Source organism: Drosophila pseudoobscura, unplaced genomic scaffold (genome assembly GCF_009870125.1).
Source record: "Drosophila pseudoobscura strain MV-25-SWS-2005 unplaced genomic scaffold, UCI_Dpse_MV25 Unplacedtig00000848, whole genome shotgun sequence".
Classification (NCBI taxonomy): Eukaryota; Metazoa; Arthropoda; class Insecta; order Diptera; family Drosophilidae; genus Drosophila; species Drosophila pseudoobscura.
In genome coordinates, this window is record NW_022881729.1 from 144,499 (window position 1) to 160,110 (window position 15,612).

Consider the following 15,612-nt stretch of genomic DNA (forward strand, 5'->3'; position numbering starts at 1 on the left):
GGCAGCGGTGGCGGCAGCGGTGGCGGCAGCGGTGGTGGCAGCGGCGGCAGAAGTACTGGCAGCGGTGGTGGCAGCGGCAGCGGCAGAGGTGGATGGAGCCTGCTCAAAGGGGAGCGACGTTGGCGGCGATCTCTCGGCTGGGATCGGCCGCTCTCCAGCTAGCCCAATCCCAAGCCCGATCTTTTTGGCTCCCTGTTTGACGGCTGAGGACTTCGGCCGACCCCGCCTGCGGGCGAGAACGCTCGACGTCGAGCTCGCCCCTACACTAGCCACGCTAGTGTCGCTGGCGTCGGCCTCCGTCTCTATTTCCATAGCCCGGCGGGTTGTGGCTACCTCTATTGGCGTGACTCAACTAATCGGCACTTAGTGGAGACTCGAACCAACGTCTCAGCGAAGACACGAACCGAACGCTTCGAACTCGAGCCAAAGCTTCGAACCAAAGCTTCGAACTCGAACGTGCTGTCGAACTATTCCGACTTGTTGTCGAACTATTCGCACTTGTTTACGAACTAGGGTTCCGCACGTGGTTGTTTTTAGCGTTTATTCTGCAAATATTAATTTGCAAATATCTGCTTTGTTCTTTCACCAAATTAACTCCCGATTTCACTCACGAACAGCGCGTGATCTCGCGGCAATTTTGATGTATTTTCCACTTGGAAAAATCACTTTTTACTTTCTTCGAACGACGGTATAGCGGACCGCTTGAAAAACACGTCTGCTTCGAATGGCAGTCAAAAAGCAACTGAGTAGATAGGGACAGTAGGAATCTCGTTAATCCATTCATGCGCGTCACTAATTAGATGACGAGGCATTTGGCTATTTTTTTTTTTTTTTTTTTTTTTTTTTTTTTTTTGATCGCTGAGGAAGGAAAATCTTCAAAGATACTAGTGGAGGCCAAACCCCACTAGCATGCACGATTCATGATTACGAAGTAATCACGCATACGTACTAAAAACCCACCTCAAGTTTTACAACCACGATGTTTATACCTAATTTCACATTAAGCCTAGGTAGCAAGCGTCTTCTCTCCAACATAGTGTATAGGCTAAGTCCAATCTCGAGTGTAACCTGCGAGATACATGAACTGTCTGAAGCAATATAGTCCGCCTGTTACCACTCTGGCGCTAATGACATTGCTGTCACCGGATGAGATGAGACCCTTTGCTATCAATCTTCTAACGGATTGATTGCTCCAGATCCCACGCCAGTTTAACGTCGCGGATAGGACTTCGACGTTGCCCGACACTCCGAATTCTCTCCGCAGTGCAGATATAACTTCCGGTCTTTTATATTTCTCAACTTTGCGATGGTGCACATCGTCGAGAAACAGTCCATCCGTTATAATCTGCGCATCAATCACGCAAGCGTGATTGTCACGGATACACACCAGGTCTGGTTTACTTACCGAGGTTTCCAGCTGCAAACTTGGTTCGACGTGTACTGTGTGGCCCTTCTCCTCAAGAATCCTCTTAAGGTTATTGACTACACAGTTATGTCTTGCTACCCGCCTCCCATGCGTACGGTAACAATTCTGCAGGATGTGGTTTGTTGTTTCGGGAGCATCACAACCTGCACGACATTGCCGTTCCAATTCATTTCTGCCCCTCGTGGTACGAGACCTCGATGGTAGGGCATTTATTCGCAGCTTGATACCGTTTCGGTAATCTTGACCTGTTAGCAAACGCGTGGGCTGACACACCCAGCCGTGTTGGGGACGAAAAAGTCCCGCTTCACGTAAGCCGCGACCATCAACAGACATATACAACCTGTTCGCCCAATACGTTTCGATCTCCGAACGCGATGTCAACTCATTCAGTCCAGCCAGAGTTCTACCCCGGGCCTTATTCAATTCGTCGGTAAGAAATGAGCTGGCCGCCTCGGATTGCGCGAGGTGGGCCCACTTAATATTGCTCAATCTTTTCATACGTAGCATTGGCGCTACCCAACGAACTGAAGGGATTCCGAGGCCCCCATAAATATGAGGAGCATGGAAGAATGCAGTTGACACGTCCAGAGGAAGCCCTAACCACTTCCTTACGGTCGAACGTACCAGTATGTCACACTTCCTCAGAACACCTATCATCACACTACCTAGGGTCAGCTTATGGTAAAGTTGTGGGATAAGAACTGTTCTGAGTGCGAACAATTTCTGTTGTGGTTTTAGGGGGGACCTTGTCAGCCTCAACAGCTTCGGACCTAGGTCGTCGGCTGGACTGTACCTGGTCCTCCCTTGTGCAGTGAATGTTATGCCTAAATACTTCCACTCGTCTGTGCGCTTCAATGCAGGACACGAGCGCGAACCGATACGGAAGGTCTCTGGGATGACCACAGTACACTTCTGTTTCGGTTGCCCCTTTATTCCAACTGTAAAACATTTATCCGAGTTAAGGGTAAGCCCGACTGAAGATAGAAAATCGACAGTCGTGTCTAGCATTGTTTGAAGGCCTAAACGAGTTTCCGCAAATAAGACAATATCATCTGCGAACGCGGCCGCGTTTGTTGTGTGATCACCGATTGTGGCACCAATCTCATTGGGGTAGGACCTAAGCAACTGATCGATGATCAAGTTGAATATTATGGGAGATAGCGGGTCACCCTGTCTGACACCTCGAGCAGGTATGAATTCCTCTGATCTCCATCCGTCCCCATTGAGCGTTGTGCCACAGACCTCGTACGAATTTTGTACGTAGTCAACGAATTCTTTAGGGGCACCGAATGCAGTTAGAGTGGCGCTAACTGCTGCATGAGACACCGAGTCAAATGCTTTGCTTATATCTAAAGTTGCGATATAAAGTGATTTACAACGTTTATGGTGATCCCTTAAGATTAAGTCGACTATCGTCGTATTATCGGCACATCCGTCGGTTGGAAGGAAACCTCGCTGACGCGGATCCCAGTCGACTGATGAGGTCAACCGGGAAGCCAAAATGGCATTTAAAATCCTTACCATAACAGATTGTACCGTAATTGGACGAAAGTCTTGCGGTCGAGAAGCATTCCCCACCTTCGGAATGAAGATGGTTCGTGCCTGTCGGATGGAGACAGGCAACTTTCCGCACCAAAGTATCAGGTTCATTATGCGAAGCATAACTCCTGACGGAATACTCCTGACAGTTCTTGGAGTAATCCCATCAGGTCCTGGAGATTTCGTCAATGACACTCTGTGTACCCTTAGGTCCCCTAGTGTTATCGGGGACCAAACCCCTTCAAGTGGGTGTTCCGTCCGGAACGTGGTGTTCGTACCACTATATGTTGGGCTTGTTTGTGTCATGACTTGTCTCCAATAGGACCCCATGATACCTTGACTTGGCATAGTTGCTGTCCCCTCAGTTCCATCCAAAATGGCTTTTATACAACGACCTTTGTGCTTGTCCCAGTTACGCTGTGTTAAGGCGTACTGCTGTCTCCTACCTTGTCTCCTATTACGAGGTCTCCGTGGAGGTCTCGTTTGAATGGGGCGGTCATTCTGTGAGGGAAATACTTCCATAAGGTAAGTAGACAAGCGCTGAAGAGTAGTTTCCTTACCCGAGGCCTGCGCACCATCTACGATGGATTGCAAAACCTCAACTCTCCATTGGTCATTGCATACTACAGGTGGGTACCCCTGTAGTACTGCCAGGATTTCCCTGTTCGACAGTTCGGTTGGAGTGGTTCCGAGAGTGTTAGGTGGCGTTACTAGGAGATCTCGCTCGCGTATACTAGGGCGGCGCTGTATGGTTTCAGATTCTAATGCTTCTGGGAGAGGAACAGCTTGACCCTTTAGCTGTTCGATTTTGGTCTTATATCTCTCCCTCTGTCGACATTTCTTGATAGCGTCGACGCTACGGTTCGTAAATACTTCCGCTAGCTTCTTATTTAGATATCTTTCTCCATTTGCTGCGAGCTCGATCTCTTTTCTTGCCATCATACTCAACTCTTCCTCACTCCATTGTGCCTTACGGTCGGTACGCAGACGAAGTTGATCAAACTCGTCCTTGTGCCGACGTGACATGTGAACGCCTAGTCCGCTTTTGCTACGGAAAGACGATTCACATATCGTGCATTGGTAACCACTGTTTGGGTTAACCTGTGCACTATGTTCAGATTGGGCCCCTAGGCTAGAGACCGTAGGGATTTGGTTCGTCAACGAATTAGTGTTTATTATCCGAGGCGTTGTATTTTGCATATTAGTGCCAATCAAACTGAACTGTCCAAGGGGCTGGCAACCCCATAGGACTGTTTCGCTGTTCAAGTTAGTTACTATTAGACCAAAAGAACTTCAGTCTAATAGCATCCAGAAGATACCACGAGGAGGTCTTGAATCAACTTGATCTGATTTTTACGATTTACGAATTACGGAATGACTCCCCTTCTACGCTATTATTCAGACCCATATCTTCCAAAGAGAGTCATAGTTACTCCCGCCGTTGACCCGCGCTTACTTGAATTTCTTCACTTTGACATTCAGAGCACTGGGCAGAAATCACATTGTGTCAACACCCGCTAGGGCCATCACAATGCTTTGTTTTAATTAGACAGTCGGATTCCCCAAGTCCGTGCCAGTTCTGAATTGATTGTTAATTGATAATCGTTATAATTAATAAGAACTAACTGGTTTAACCCAATTAGTATTCTTAAAAATTTTAGCAAGAAAGTTCCACAATTGGCTACGTAACTAAACTATCCGGGGAACAAGTAACTATCATAAATGATAGAAACTCTATTTACCCAGAACGAGCACATAAACCATGTTATTGTTTCCCAATCAAGCCCGACTATCTCAATCTTCAAAACCAATCCTTATCCCGAAGTTACGGATCTAATTTGCCGACTTCCCTTACCTACATTATTCTATCGACTAGAGACTCTTCACCTTGGAGACCAGCTGCGGATATTGGTACGGCCTGTTGAGAAGTTTGCGTGTCCCCACCATAAATTTTCAAGGTCCGAGGAGAAAATATCGACACAACAGTATATGTCATGCTCTTCTAGCCCATCTACCATATCTCTCTGCGAAAGACTTCCATGGTAGTACGGCTATAAAACAGAAAAGAAAACTCTTCCGATATCTCTCGACGGCTTCTTTATGGTCGTTCCTGTTGCCAGGATGAGCACGAGGCCCATATTTAATAACAAACGGATACTCAACAGGTTACGGAATTGGAACCGTATTCCCTTTCGTTCAAAATTATTCAAGTATTTAAAAATCATAAAAGATTTGACAATATTACTCACTGATTTTTTACTTGAAAATTTTCGGCTTTCGCCTTGAACTTAGGACCGACTAACTCGTGATCAACCACTGTTCACACGAAACCCTTCTCCACTTCAGTCCTCCAAGGTCTCATTCGATTATTTGCTACTACCACCAAGATCTGTGCCAATGGCAGCTCCATGAAGGCTTACGCCAAACACTTCTACGCATACCATTGTACCTTCCTACTCACTAAAGTTTCAAACCTTATATCACAAGTAATATAAATCATCTACTTTAGCGGTAATGTATAGGTATACAACTTAAGCGCCATCCATTTTAAGGGCTAGTTGCTTCGGCAGGTGAGTTGTTACACACTCCTTAGCGGATTTCGACTTCCATGATCACCGTCCTGCTGTTTTAAGCAACCAACGCCTTTCATGGTTTCTGCATGAGTTGTTAATTTGGGCACCGTAACATTACGTTTGGTTCATCCCACAGCGCCAGTTCTGCTTACCAAAAGTGGCCCACTGGGCACATTATATCATAACCTTAAACTTCATATCAAGAAAGTTAAGGTTCTTACCCATTTAAAGTTTGAGAATAGGTTAAGATCGTTTCGACCCTAAGGCCTCTAATCATTCGCTTTACCAGATAAGATTATTTTATATAACATTAAAATGCACCAGCTATCCTGAGGGAAACTTCGGAAGGAACCAGCTACTAGATGGTTCGATTGGTCTTTCGCCCCTATACTCAATTCTGACAATCGATTTGCACGTCAGAACTGTTTCGGTCTTCCATCAGGGTTTCCCCTGACTTCAACCTGATCAAGTATAGTTCACCATCTTTCGGGTCACAGCATATATGCTCAAGGTACGTTCCAGTTAGAGGCATAAATAATATAAATATTATCATACATAACTATATAGAACGCCCCGGGATTGTGTTAATTATCTATAAATAGTTAAAAAACTAATCCCATTATTAGTCAAGTTAATTATGCTATTAGGTTTATCTCCCAATAACTTGCACATATGTTAGACTCCTTGGTCCGTGTTTCAAGACGGGTCCCGAAAGTATCCTGAATCTTTCGCATTGTTAATCATACAAATGCATATAATAAACACAAAAATCAATGATAATTATGCCATTATATAATTTCGAAAAATTAACGCACTGTATTAATTTTAATTTATCAACACTTTATCAAATTAATGACATTTATTCTATGTTAAAATGCAAGCATAATAATTTGAATAAACTATAAGTCATATTTTATGATAAATTTGTTATATGCTAATAGATTACAATGTCCTTATATGGAAAAAATGCACACTATTATTATAATATTGTTAAAATATTACAACTTTAATGATGAATTTTCCATAACGGATATTCAGGTTCATCGGGCTTAACCTCTAAGCAGTTTCACGTACTGTTGAACTCTCTATTCAGAGTTCTTTTCAACTTTCCCTCACGGTACTTGTTTACTATCGGTCTCATGGTTATATTTAGTTTTAGATGGAGTTTACCACCCACTTAGTGCTGCACTATCAAGCAACACGACTCTTTGGAAACATCATCTAGTAATCATTAACGTTATACGGGCCTGGCACCCTCTATGGGTAAATGGCCTCATTTAAGAAGGACTTAAATCGTTAATTTCTCATACTAGAATATTGACGCTCCATACACTGCATCTCACGTTTGCCATATAGACAAAGTGACTTAGTGCTGAACTGATTTCTTTTCGCTCGCCGCTACTAAGAAAATCCTGGTTAGTTTCTTTTCCTCCCCTAATTAATATGCTTAAATTCAGGGGGTAGTCCCATATGAGTTGAGGTTGTATATACGTATATTAAAATTTATAATGATAATTACACTATATTATTATATATATAGAGCGTTCTCATAATGAAATCATTATAATATTCGTATTTTATAACGAATATCACGAAGAATATTAAATATTTATATTTACAACAAAATTTCCTTTCGAAACATTAATAAGAGGCAATTCTAGATGAAAAAACTTTAATTATTTTTTTATGCTAGACATTCCTCAGTATTATTTGATTCAAAAAGGACAAAAAAATATATATTTTTCTTCGTTCTTCTCACACAAATATATACAACAATGAGAGATAATGCGTTTCCATTTAATATCAATATTATGAATATATATATATATATACATATCCAATAATATACAATATGCTTAAAAATTTCGTAAAATTTTTAAACAACTTATTTAGCATAGTCTTACAACCCTCAACCATATGTAGTCCAAGCAGCACTATAAAATTAATTAAAGTACCAAACAGCATGGACTGCGATATGCGTTCAAAATGTCGATGTTCATGTGTCCTGCAGTTCACACGATGACGCACAGTTTGCTGCGTTCTTCATCGACCCATGAGCCGAGTGATCCACCGCTTAGAGTGATTAAAATTTGTTTATTCATTTATTTGTCAGATATGTCTTTATTGAAAGAAATTAAAAATACACCATTTTACTGGCATATATCAATTCCTTCAATAAATTTTAATTTTATCCTAAAAGAATGTTGCGAAATGTCTTAGTTTTATATAAACGATATATTACCATATTGTTAAATAATATAATATGTATTTTGGCTTGTTTGATAATTATCAATTTATATAAAAGTATTAACCTGAAATCAGGTACAACATTGTACTTTTTAGGCTGTTGCATTAACCAATGTATGCCCATAGCTATGATGGAAAATACATATTCGCAACGCGTGCATACTATGGTACATATGCACACAGATGTTATAAATCAATATTATTGTAATAATATCATCAATATGTATTTATATATTAATTGCTACACACATAGAACACAATGTTATATGTATAGCTACTACTAAATGAGTATATTGGCAATATAATTAATTAATATAAACATATAATATATACAACTGAATATATTTTATTTTACAATTATGATTTTATAAAAACATATTTTGTTTGGTAAATTGGCAATATATATATATTTTTGTTAACGGTAGAAACATACAATAATGATCCTTCCGCAGGTTCACCTACGGAAACCTTGTTACGACTTTTACTTCCTCTAAATAATCAAGTTCGGTCAACTTTTGCGAAACAACCGTAACACGCAAGGCGTCACAGTGATCACGTCCGGAGACCTCACTAAATAATTCAATCGGTAGTAGCGACGGGCGGTGTGTACAAAGGGCAGGGACGTAATCAATGCGAGTTAATGACTCACACTTACTGGGAATTCCAAGTTCATGTGAACAGTTTCAGTTCACAATCCCAAGCATGAAAGTGGTTCAGCGGTTTACCCGGACCTCTCGGTCTAGGAAATACACGTTGATACTTTCATTGTAGCGCGCGTGCAGCCCAGGACATCTAAGGGCATCACAGACCTGTTATTGCTCAATCTCATTATTGCTAGACGCAATTTGTCCATTTAAGAAGCTAGTGTCCTTATAATGGGACAAACCAACAGGTACGGCTCCACTTATATAAACACATTCAAACACAATAAACATTTTACTGCCACCATGAATGAAGGCTATATAAGCTTCAACACCATAATCCTGAAGATATCTATTTAATATATTTGAGTCTCGTTCGTTATCGGAATTAACCAGACAAATCACTCCACGAACTAAGAACGGCCATGCACCACCACCCATAGATTCGAGAAAGAGCTATCAATCTGTCTTACACACTTATGTTCGGACCTGGTAAGTTTTCCCGTGTTGAGTCAAATTAAGCCGCAGGCTCCACTCCTGGTGGTGCCCTTCCGTCAATTCCTTTAAGTTTCAGCTTTGCAACCATACTTCCCCCGGAGCCCAAAAGCTTTGGTTTCCCGGGAAGCGACTGAGAGAGCCATAAAAGTAGCTACACCCAATTGCTAGCTGGCATCGTTTATGGTTAGAACTAGGGCGGTATCTGATCGCCTTCGAACCTCTAACTTTCGTTCTTGATTAATGAAAACATCTTTGGCAAATGCTTTCGCTTAAGTTAGTCTTACGACGGTCCAAGAATTTCACCTCTCGCGTCGTAATACTAATGCCCCCAAACTGCTTCTATTAATCATTACCTCTTGATCTGAAAACCAATGAAAGCAGAACAGAGGTCTTATTTCATTATCCCATGCACAGAATATTCAGGCATTTGAAGCCTGCTTTAAGCACTCTAATTTGTTCAAAGTAATTGTACCGGCCCACAATAACACTCGATGAAGAGCACTAATGCAGGTTTTTAAATAGGAGGAATATATAAAAAAATACAAGTACTTAATTATATATAAGAACTCCACCGGTAATACGCTTACATACATAAAGGTATAGTACTAACCACAATTGTAAGTTGTACTACCCGTATGAAGCACAAGTTCAACTACGAACGTTTTAACCGCAACAACTTTAATATACGCTATTGGAGCTGGAATTACCGCGGCTGCTGGCACCAGACTTGCCCTCCAATTGGTCCTTGTTAAAGGATTTAAAGTGTACTCATTCCAATTACAGGGCCTCGGATATGAGTCCTGTATTGTTATTTTTCGTCACTACCTCCCCGAGCTGGGAGTGGGTAATTTACGCGCCTGCTGCCTTCCTTAGATGTGGTAGCCGTTTCTCAGGCTCCCTCTCCGGAATCGAACCCTGATTCCCCGTTACCCGTTGCAACCATGGTAGTCCTAGATACTACCATCAAAAGTTGATAGGGCAGACATTTGAAAGATCTGTCGTCGGTACAAGACCATACGATCTGCATGTTATCTAGAGTTCAACCAATGTAACGATCTTGCGATCGCTTGGTTTTAGCCTAATAAAAGCACACGTCCCATAAGGTCCGTGTTTTAATTGCATGTATTAGCTCTAGAATTACCACAGTTATCCAAGTAACTGTTAACGATCTAAGGAACCATAACTGATATAATGAGCCTTTTGCGGTTTCACTTTTAATTCGTGTGTACTTAGACATGCATGGCTTAATCTTTGAGACAAGCATATAACTACTGGCAGGATCAACCAGAATAATGTTTTCGTTTCGTGCGCATACGCTCACATATGTAAATATTTGACAACTCAATAATACTTTTGAATAAAAAAAAAAAAAATAAATATTTTTTATCAACAGTTTATGAGAATTTGTTAAACGATTGTGGCCATTTTTATATAGCATTCACATTCGCCATTTTTCTCTATATAAATATATATATTTTATTATATACATTTTTTTTTCGTTCAAAAATATCTTTTTATTTGCACTTAATATATTATCACACGTATATAGGCTTAAACCAATATTAATTGTGTTTAAACTATGTATTTTGACAACAAATTTAAAATTTATCCAATTTCGTATGCGTTTTTTGTGATATACATTAAATAAAACCAAACACATGAGTTCATGTGGAATGGAATTTATATATTTTGGCAATATTTGAATTTGCATATAAATCGCTTTGATTATATGCTGGTACATTGTTGAAATGGCACTCATACAATATTTAATCATATAAGACCATTTCCAAAAATTCACGATAATAATTCGAAACAGAAATGATATATACTAAATAGTATATATCTTGGTTAGTTTCACTATATTATCTTTATTAAGATCAATTTGAAAACAAATATCTCCTATTAAACACTACTTTGAGTATAATGACAACATATAATAATATTATATACAATACTGTACCAAATATTGTATACAATACCGATGGACATCAACTGTCCATCATGTATAGGTTTTCTGCCACGCTTTCCGCAAATCGGGTATTTTTGCTTTAGAAAGCCTCTTAACAATAGTTTCTTTTCGTATTTTAATAAAAAATACAATACTATCACTTCAAAATTATTCATATATATTAAGAAATATATATATATTCATATAAAATACACAGACATTGTCGGCTAAGTATATTCCCCATATCATATGAAATAAATTAATAATTTTTCATTATAAAATTTTCATATGAAATATACCATGCACGAGACTACCACTCCCTATATAGGTTTTCTGCCACGCTTTCCGCAAATCGGGTATTTTTACTTGAGAGTGCCTCTTAACAATAGTTTCTTTTCGTATTTTAATAAAAAATACAATACTATCACTTCAAAATTATTCATATATATTAAGAAATATATATATATTCATATAAAATACACAGACATTGCCGGCTTAGTATATTCCCCATATCATATGAAATAAATTAATAATTTTTCATTATAAAATTTTCATATGAAATATACCATGCACGAGACTACCACTCCCTATATAGGTTTTCTGCCACGCTTTCCGCAAATCAGGTATTTTTACTTGAGAGTACCTTTTAAAAATAGTTTCTTTTCGTATTTTAATACAAAATACTATACTATCACTTCAAAATTATTCATATATATTAAGAAAAATATATATACGCATATAAAATAAACAGACATTGCCGACTTAGTATGTTCCCCATATCATATGAAATTAAATTAATTATTTTTATTACATTCATCATTCATTTACATGAAAAATATCATATCAGCTGGTATCTTTGCTTTAATTTCACATATACACGTAATATATCTATTTATATTAAATACATTTTTATATTTTCTATATTTATAATCGCATTATGATTATGTTATAATGTTATATTATATATGAGAAACATTCCCATATCCATATCCATATCCATATCCATATCCATATAAAACCTAATATTGATATTTTATAGCACACCTCGGCGTTATTTGTTATTTTTATTCATTATAACACAATGTCAAAAATATACATATATTTTTGTAAATATGTATATAAAATATATCATTATATTTTCTCTATTCAAAATCAAATCATGCTCATGTTATAATTTTAAGGATATGGTGAATGTTTCCCCATATCCATAATATTGTCATTTTATATACAAAACTATTTAATTCTTGCATTTATATCACATATCATTGAATTCCAATATTAGAAATACTTCCAAGTTCCACAAACGACCACTCCAAATATACATATATTTGTACATATGTATATAAAATATATCTTTATATTTTCTGTATTCATAATCAAATCATGCTCATGTTATAATTTTTAGGATATGGGAAACATTTCACATACACAATAATATTATCACATTTTATATACCAAACTATTTAATTCTTGCATTCATATCACATATCATTAAATTCCAATATTAGAAATACTTCCAAGTTCCATATACGATCACTCCATGCTTTTTGCATTCATATTATTTCATATATACATTCACATTTGCACATATGCATATACACTATGTTTCGTGTGTTCACATAATAAAATTTTTATAAGTATCATTTCATATGTAATTAAGTATAACAAACTTATAATATAACATTATATTCATATTCAAGCCAACGTAATTTATATAGGATAAATAATTTATCCATATTTATATAAAATATATTCTTTTTAATATATATCTATATATAAATATATATTACCATTTATAGGTATATATTCATATAAATATATAAAAATAATTTTCATATATAAAGAATAAATTTATATATATCGAATCATCAAGCAAAGGATAAGCTTCAGTGGATCGCAGTATGGCAGCTGCTCAACCACTTACAACACCTTGCCTGTTACAAAAGTCGTTTACAATTGATTCTAGGCTTTGTCATTGTATTAAATAATGTTTTTATATGCAACTAGCGCGGCATCAGGTGATCGATGATCCTCCCAATTTACTATGTTACAAATTACATTGGCATCACATCCATTGTCGTTTATAAAATAAATTATAAACTTTTAATGCTTTAGAAGCCATACAATGCAAATTGCCCCTTATTTATCATTGCAGTCCAGCACGGATACGACCTTAGAGGCGTTCAGGCATAATCCAACGGACGTAGCGTCATACCACTGTTCGCTCGAACAAGTATTGTGCCATTGGTCCGTACCTGCGGTTCCTCTCGTACTACGCAGGAATGCTGTCGCAACAACGTTTTGTCATTAGTAGGGTAAAACTAACCTGTCTCACGACGGTCTAAACCCAGCTCACGTTCCCTTGCATGGGTGAACAATCCAACGCTTGGTGAATTTTGCTTCACAATGATAGGAAGAGCCGACATCGAAGGATCAAAAAGCGACGTCGCTATGAACGCTTGGCCGCCACAAGCCAGTTATCCCTATGGTAACTTTTCTGACACCTCTTGTTAAAAACTCTTTAAACCAAAAGGATCGATAGGCCGAGCTTTTGCTGTCCCTGTGTGTACTGAACACCGAGATCAAGTCAGCATTTGCCCTTTTGCTCTATGTGTGGTTTCTGTCCGCACTGAGCTGGCCTTGGGACACCTCCGTTATTATTTGACAGATGTACCGTCTTCCGTACACGTCTTCCGATCTATGGGTCTCGGCACCCGGTTGAGAGCGCAACTCCACGAGGAGCCTAGCGGCTCTCCCCGCGTAACGTTTGGGTATCAACCACAGCCACCACGATACTCCCACTAGGGGGCCGACCTCAATGTGCAGCCTTGGAACTGCACAACCCGTGGTACCGATCTTAAGGACTCAGCTCGATCCTCCCTTTTAGCCCCGACCGGCCTGGATAGGGAATCCACCCAGCCCGTGCGCCGTTTGCGCATTCAGCAGCTGCTGTCGCCTGGAGAACGCCGGTCCGGCGAACCTGTCGAGAGTCCGCATTCTCTCCTGAGAAGCCGTCACATCGGAGAAGGTCCAGTCGCCATCCGTGTACTGCACTCCAAGTCCATCGAGGTCTCGCAAGTCTGTATAGAGGGGACAAGCACATAGGAAGTGCTGCCAATCCTCGCGTTCTGCGCCGCATAGACATGCTGGCGTGTCGCTAAGGCTTCTTCCATGCAGAAATGCATTGAGCGATCCGTGGCCCGTCAGCAGGAACCCAGCGCGCAGCGTGAAGCCAAACCTTCGTTCGCTGTAGACGAAGCCTGCGTTCGGGATGAAGCGGTGCGTCACCCGTCCTGGGGAGTCACCATCATCCCATCTGCGTTGCCACTCGCACAACAGGTCTTCGTCTAGTCGCGCCATCTTCTGCTTCCAGCTAAGATTTGCCAAATCTTCGCCGTATAGCCAATCGCTCTCCTCCAGCGGGTAGTCACGCTTTAGCTTGAAGCTGATTGCCAGGCGTCTGGCAACCAGATCAAACGGGGGGGCTCCAGCTAGTACTTGCAGCGCCATGGTGGACACTGTTCGGCATACCGGTAGGCGTCCAATCAGGACGATCCTTTGGCACGCAAGCAGATGCCTCCTGGCAACCACTTGCGTCGTCGTCACGACAGACCAAACCGAGGCACCAAATAGTGCACAGGGGCACCATGAGTCCGGCATATATTGTCCGCTTTGCGCGGGGACTGAGTCCCCAGTCGACCCGCAGTACGCGCGACAATGCCCCTACGACTCCGGTCAGCTTATCACGCAAGCCCGAGATGTGCGGGAGAAAACTCAACCGCTCGCCGACCGTGATGCCTAGGTACCGATACTTGCGCTTATATGGCAGGCTTGCTCCAGCAAACCGTACCACTGGCGGCCGTCTAAGTATGCCTTTGAGCAGCACGATCGCCGTCTTGCTAGTTGAAACGGCAACGCCGACTTCAACTCCCCAAGCGCCTACGATGGACATTAACTCACCTCCTTTTTGTTCGAGCTCTGATCGGGCATTCCCTTCGATGAGGAGGAGCAAGTCGTCAGCATACGCGCTGAGCGCACCAAGGGGCTCTAAGCGCTGGAGCAACACGTCCATTAAGATGTTCCATATAAACGGACCACTTATGGACCCCTGCGGGCAACCTCTTGTCACCGTAACAGTGGCTACTCCATGCCTACTGACGATGCTCGCACTCCGGCCGGAGAAGAAACTTCGCCACAAGCTTGCTTCTCGGCATCCCAGCTCAAGGAGGCGGCGTAGTGCAGCATTCCACTCAACGTTGTCGAAGGCTCCCTTAAATCCACGAAGACTCCGAGCACGTATTTCGACCGGCTGGCCGAAACAGTACTCACGACGTGTTTCCAAGCATCCTCCACACAACGTCCTTGGCGAAAGCCAAATTGCCATCTGCAGCCATCCGGAATGGTGTCCTTCAGACGATTCACCATGATGCCCTCAAGCACTTTGCCCAGTACTGGCAACAGACAGATACCCCGATATGAGGTAGGATCGGTCCGGTCCTTATCGGGTCCCTTCAGGAGTGGAACCACCCTGGGATGCTTCCATTCCGTTGGGAAATACCCTGTCTCCAGGCAGCGGGAATACATCGCTGTCATGTGCTGAGGGATGGCACGCCACAATGCCTTGCAAATGGCACCTGTGATGCCGTCCATGCCGGGAGAGCGTCTGCTCTTCAACCTGGCGACGCATGCATCAACCTCGAAAGCTTCGAGGGCCGGTGGAGCCTCGATCGGGATGGCAAT

At 41.0% G+C, this 15,612-nt stretch overlaps 2 non-coding genes and 1 pseudogene across 2 annotated transcripts; all 3 read right to left on the reverse strand.

The window, feature by feature from the left end:
* Positions 1-4,246: 4,246 nt before the first annotated feature.
* Positions 4,247-6,999, reverse strand: LOC117185549 (uncharacterized; annotated as a pseudogene).
* A 442-nt stretch (positions 7,000-7,441) lies between these two features.
* On the reverse strand, positions 7,442-7,620 carry LOC117185521 (5.8S ribosomal RNA). Its single transcript, XR_004471036.1, has one exon. It is a non-coding gene; the product is annotated as a 5.8S ribosomal RNA (ribosomal RNA).
* Positions 7,621-8,220: 600 nt separating this feature from the next.
* Positions 8,221-10,215, reverse strand: LOC117185535 (small subunit ribosomal RNA). The gene has a single exon (XR_004471050.1). It is a non-coding gene; the product is annotated as a small subunit ribosomal RNA (ribosomal RNA).
* Positions 10,216-15,612: the final 5,397 nt, after the last annotated feature.